This window comes from Danio rerio, chromosome 23 (genome assembly GCF_052040795.2).
Source record: "Danio rerio strain M-AB ecotype USA chromosome 23, GRCz13ab, whole genome shotgun sequence".
NCBI lineage: Eukaryota > Metazoa > Chordata > Actinopteri > Cypriniformes > Danionidae > Danio > Danio rerio.
In genome coordinates, this window is record NC_141043.1 from 30,636,670 (window position 1) to 30,642,759 (window position 6,090).

Below are 6,090 nucleotides of genomic sequence, written 5' to 3' on the forward strand. Positions count from 1 at the left end.
ACGCAAGTCACTCCGCTCTCGCGATATACGAGGGATAAGCTGGAGAAACACAGAGATCTCGCGATATTATCGAAGCGCATCCTGGTGTGTGCATTAAAAATGTCAATGAATGAACTCATGAAAGCGGTGGTCTTACTCAGGAAAGAGCATTAAACATCTTCACAGAGAGAGAGAGAGAGAGAGAGAGAGAGAGAGAGAGAGAGAGAGAGAGAGAGAGAGAGAGAGAGAGAGAGAGAGAGGAATGCAAAGTATTTTTCTATAAGTAATACTACTTTAAATTAAATTAAATTACATTACCCCAAATATAAATTAAATAATCTGACACTATTAAATAATGTATTTTATTAAATAGGAACTCCTAATAGAAGAAATGATATGGCAAGCCTTTTTGACATTTAATCAATAATCCGTACTAGAATCTATGTTACTAGTATTTATTTTTAGATACTAGTATCTTGTCCATCAAGTACTAGAACTAGTACTAGCGCTTTAAAAAAAAAAAAAAAAGAATAATAAAAAATAAATTTAAATAAAAAAATAAATAAATGAATATATATATATATATATATATATATATATATATATATATATATATATATATATATATATATGTATGTATATATATATATATATGTATATATATATATATATATATATATATATATATATATATATATATGTGTGTGTGTGTGTGTGTGTGTGTGTGTGTATGTATGTATATATATATATATATATATATATATATATATATATATATATATATATATATATATATATATATATATATATATATATATATATATATATACCAGTGCTTACTTATTAGACACTAGAAGTTTTCATTAAATACTAGTACTCATTCATTAGATACAAATAGGTACTAGTACTTAGGCCTATTCAGTAGATACTACTACTTGTTCATTAGGTACTACTATACTACTATCTATTTAATAGGTACTTATTCATTAAGTACCCATTAAATAGAAACTAGTTCTTATTTATCAGAATTTGTCAGATAGTACTTATTCTAATAGTGACTAGTAACTATTCTGTTTTTAATAGTAACAAATAAAATAAAAAAACATTATTTCTATGGAGATCATTGAGACTATTCAACTATTTAGTTTTGACTGGATTCCAGTTGGCACTAGTATTTCTTATGTACTAGTTATTCATTTGGTTTTAGTACCTATTAATTAGATACTAGTACCTATTTATTCAATACTAGTACTTAATATCAGTGGTGTAAAGTAAATTACAAATACTCATATAACTGTAATCAAGTAGTTTTAAAAAGTTATTTTTTTTTACTTTCCCTTGAGTACATTGTTAGAGCAGTATTGGTACTCTTACTCCATTACTTTCCTTTAAAATGCAGTCACTATTTTATTTTTAGATTTTTCTTCAATCTTGTGATTCCTGTCAAATCAATTCGCATATAGAAGGTAAAATCGCATTATATTGAACTACCTCAAGACATGGGCGATTTACAATTGCAGCAAACTGTTTGGAAGCTTTAAAAGTGTCCAAGTATATGTCCAAAATCTTTACACGCATTGACCCAGAGACTGTTTAGATGCATGTCACTGATGAGAAGATGATGGATGCTTACTGTATGATGGCTTAAACACCCAGCAGACACAAGACATCAATACAACGTCAGATTGACGTTATCCCTTAATGTCGTAGGGACATTGCATTGTGTTTGAAATTGAAAATTGGGTTGATGTCAGAACGCAACGTCAGACCGACATCAGTGTCAAATGTCCAACCTATCAACCAAACATCAACGTCTAATGATGTTACAGCTTGACGTTGTGACGTTACCACTATGACGTCTATCAGACGTTGTATTTTGGTTGCCACACCTGACAAATAAATGTTTTGACGTCAATATGACGTTGGTTTAAGATGTTGGCTTGACGTTGAATAATGTCACTTTTTAAAACAAGCTAAATGAACCAAACATCAACATCATTTGACATTAAATTGTCATTGTCCTTGTGGCTAGACATTAAATTTTGGTCACCTTACATCACAACCTAAAGCTAACCTAAAATTAACGTCTTATGATGTTTCTTGCCTGCTGGGCAATAACTAAATACACTACAGAATGTTAAGCTTACACACATTTACAAATTACATGTAAACACATCAGCTTTTCACAGCAAAATACTCTTGGGTCCTTTTTGAAAGGTCTACTTTTTACTCATACTTTGAGTAATATTTACAACAGATATTTTTACTCTACTTGCACTACATTTTTGGCTAAGTACTTTTACCATAGTATGATTTTTCAGTATTCTGTCCACCACTGCTTAATACAGTATATACTAGTACGTATAAACACTAGAGTATCACTTCATTTTGATGGTCCCTTTAACGTATTTCGTTGAATTTCAGTTACATTTGCATCTACAAGCCAACTAATTCTAATTAGATTCTAAGTAGACTGTTAGGTTAGGGTTAGTGTAAGTAGATATGTACTTGCAAAGTTTCTTATAGTCAGTTAAATGTCTGTTTATGAGCAGTATTTGCAAATATTAAGCAGACAATCTACTAATAATCAACTGAGAATTAATTGGCATAGTTGCAATGCAGCTTTTAGTCAACAAAATGTGCAATAGGGACCATCAAGTACTTGTTTATTATTGCTTATTCATTAGATATCATTTTAATAGATACCAATTCTTTCTAAATAGATACTGGTACCAGTTCATTAGATAGTAACTATTAAATAGATACTAGTAGTTATTGATTAGTACTAGCTGATTTTAAGATTTTATATATATATATATATATATATATATATATATATATATATATATATATATATATATATATATATATATATATATATATATATATATATATATATATATATATGACTATTACATTTGAAAAGCCTAGACAGGCTACACATTTAATTGTTTTGGTATGCTTTTATTGACAATTCCTAATTAGTGTAATAAAGTAGGCAAACGAGAGAAATATCTTTACATTATTTAAAAATAAATAGGATAAATAAGGTTAGAAAGTGATAAAGATCCACACTTTTAAGATATGGAAAATCTACACTGTAAAAAATCCTGGTTGCCTTACATTTTCAAGCTGAATCAAATTAACCTTATGAGTACATTAAATTTTTATTATGTTAAACTGACTAAAACAGCTTGCATAACTTATAAAATTAAGTTTGAGCATGATTAACTTAGCTTAATTAGTTACAATGACCTAAACATATGCTGTCAGGACTAATTGATCATAGAATTTTTACAGTGTGGAAAATAGAATGGAAATTGTTAATAACAGTAATGTTGACCTAAAAGATCTTTTCAAGATCAAAATCATTAAAATAGAAATAATATGCAAGTGTCTAGTTCCATGGTCAAACGAAAAACACAGAATTTTTTGACAGAACAGAATGAAAAAAAAACAAACAGTGGTGACATTTGTGGGTAAATTTAGAAATGCTGTCATAAATTTAGGGCATGTGCCTTTTCCTTATGTCTCATTAATCAGTGAGCTACCACATTTCGAAGAGGTTTCTTTCAGAACTGTGCATTATGTGATAATTTACGACTGAAGGATCTGTTGCTGTGAATGTTTGGAAGCACATTTCCATATTGTGATTAATAATTCAGCTTTGACTGAAGCTAATGAATAAGTAACCTACTGGATGCTGCCAATTTACAAAACTTGGCAACAACTATTTCCTCGCGCTGCCAAATTACTCAGTAGCTGCATGCCAGATTATCAGCAGTGAAGCAAAAGACAACTCAGTATAGAGTAAAGATTATGAGGTTAATCAGAATAGTACAAGAAATTATTACAGCTTCATGACATGTGAATGTTTACTATACATTTTGTGCCTAATAAGTGTGTGCTTGTGAAAGGAAGTGCATATGAGCACACAGCATCTGGACAGATCTAGTACAGATGAATAGGAAACTCTGTCCCGGTGTCACTTCACACAGTCCACCGTGTGTCAGTGGGTTTTTGATCGATGTGTTTATCAATTCGGTGGTTAGGAAAAGAGAGAGGGAGTGGAGCAGATGCTTGCAGCTGCACACCAGATTATAGGGTGGAGTGCTGTATGGGGGGGGAGTGCTGTGTTTGTGTGCACTGGGAGTTTTGGGGGTTGTGGGGTGGGCAGAAGAGGCTACAGTGGATAGGGGTGGGAGCAGGAGAGCTGGGCCGGGGGGGTGGGAGTTATAATTTAAAGGAGCCTCTCCTCTGAAGTGTTTGCCAAAGTGCACCCCAGCAAACACAGTCATAAGTCGGGTTGGTTAGGCTTGCAGAACTAATGAGGGCTTGCACATTTAGGCAACAGCTTTGATGTTCTGGGTAGCTGGCTCCTTGTTTTTTCTTTCCCTTTCTCTTTTTCTCTCTATCCCACATCAAAAATGGAAGGGAAGCTGGACAAGGAGCCCAGAAGCAGATGTTTTCAGCTGTTTTTTCCCCTTTTCCTTTCCTTTTGATGTACCTTGTGTGTTTATGCATATACGCACTTTTACAACAGCTTACTTTAATATTTCATATTGTATATCAGTTACACATCTGTCTGTCCACCTATTTATCTATCTATCTATCTATCTATCTATCTATCTATCTATCTATCTATCTATCTATCTATCTATCTATCTATCTATCTATCTATCTATCTATCTATCTATCTATCTATCTATCATCCCATTATTTTTACTATCCTGAGCATCCATTTATTAATACGTTCAATTCATAAACCTTGAAAAATTTGTCTCTTCAGCTATCAATTCATACACCAACTATCATTTGTTCATCTCTCTGCCCATCTATTTATTCATCTGTTTATGTGTCTAACCACCATACTTTCATCTATTATTCATCCATCTATCCATTTAACCAAACAAATTATGCATTTATGTTTGTACTATCCCTCCATCCATCCATCCAGCCATCCATCTATGCCTTCATGTGTTTGTACGGTCTATTAATTCATCAATCCAATGTTGTCCATCTGTCTGTCTGTCTATCAATCCATAAACCCACCCACCCATTCCATCCATCCATCCATCTATGCCTTCATTTGTTTGTACGGTCTACCAATTCATCAATCCAATGTTGTCCATCTGTCTGTCTGTCAATCTATCCACCCACCCACCCACCCATCCATATCTATCCATTCATCAATCCAATGTTGTCCATCTGTCTGTTTGTCTGTCTGTCTATCTATTTACCCATACTTTCATCTTCCCATCCATTCAACTACCATTCCATTATTTTTTACTATCCCGATCATCTAATTGTTAATACCTTCATCTATCTTTCAACCATTCATCCAATAACCCATCATCAATTTATAAACTTATTCATTTGTCTATCGTCCATCAATCCATACACCTACTCGTGTGATCACCTGTTCATCTCTTTGCCTATCTATCCATTCATCTGTTCATCCATCCAACCCCTCATACTATCCTCCATCATTCATTTATTCATTCATTCATGCAAACACCTTATTCATGCACTCATCTGTTTGTACTATTCATCCATCCCTATTTTCGTCCATCCATCCATCCATCCATTCACGTATACCTTCATTTGTTTGTACGGTCTACCAATTAATCAATACAATGTTGTCCATCCATCCATCAATCTATCCATCCATCCATCCATCCGTCTATCTATAAATTAATTAACACGTTCATCCATCTTTCATTTGTTTACAACCTTTCAATCAGTAATCCATCCAAACACCTGTTTGTTCATCCATCAATCCATAAACCTACACATGTATTTGTCTTATCATCCATTCATCCATCCAAACACCTTCTCATGCATTCATCTGTTTATACCATCCATCCATCCATCTATCCATCCATCATTTGCTTGTACTTACCCATTCATCCATCCAAAGTTGTCCATCCATCCATCCATCCATCCATCAAAACACCTTATTCATGCACTCATCTGTTTGTACTATTTATCCATCTCTATTTTCGTCCATCCATCCATCCATCCATCCATTCACGTATACCTTCATTTGTTTGTACGGTCTACCAATTCATCAATACAATGTTGTCCATCCATCCATCAATCTATCCATCC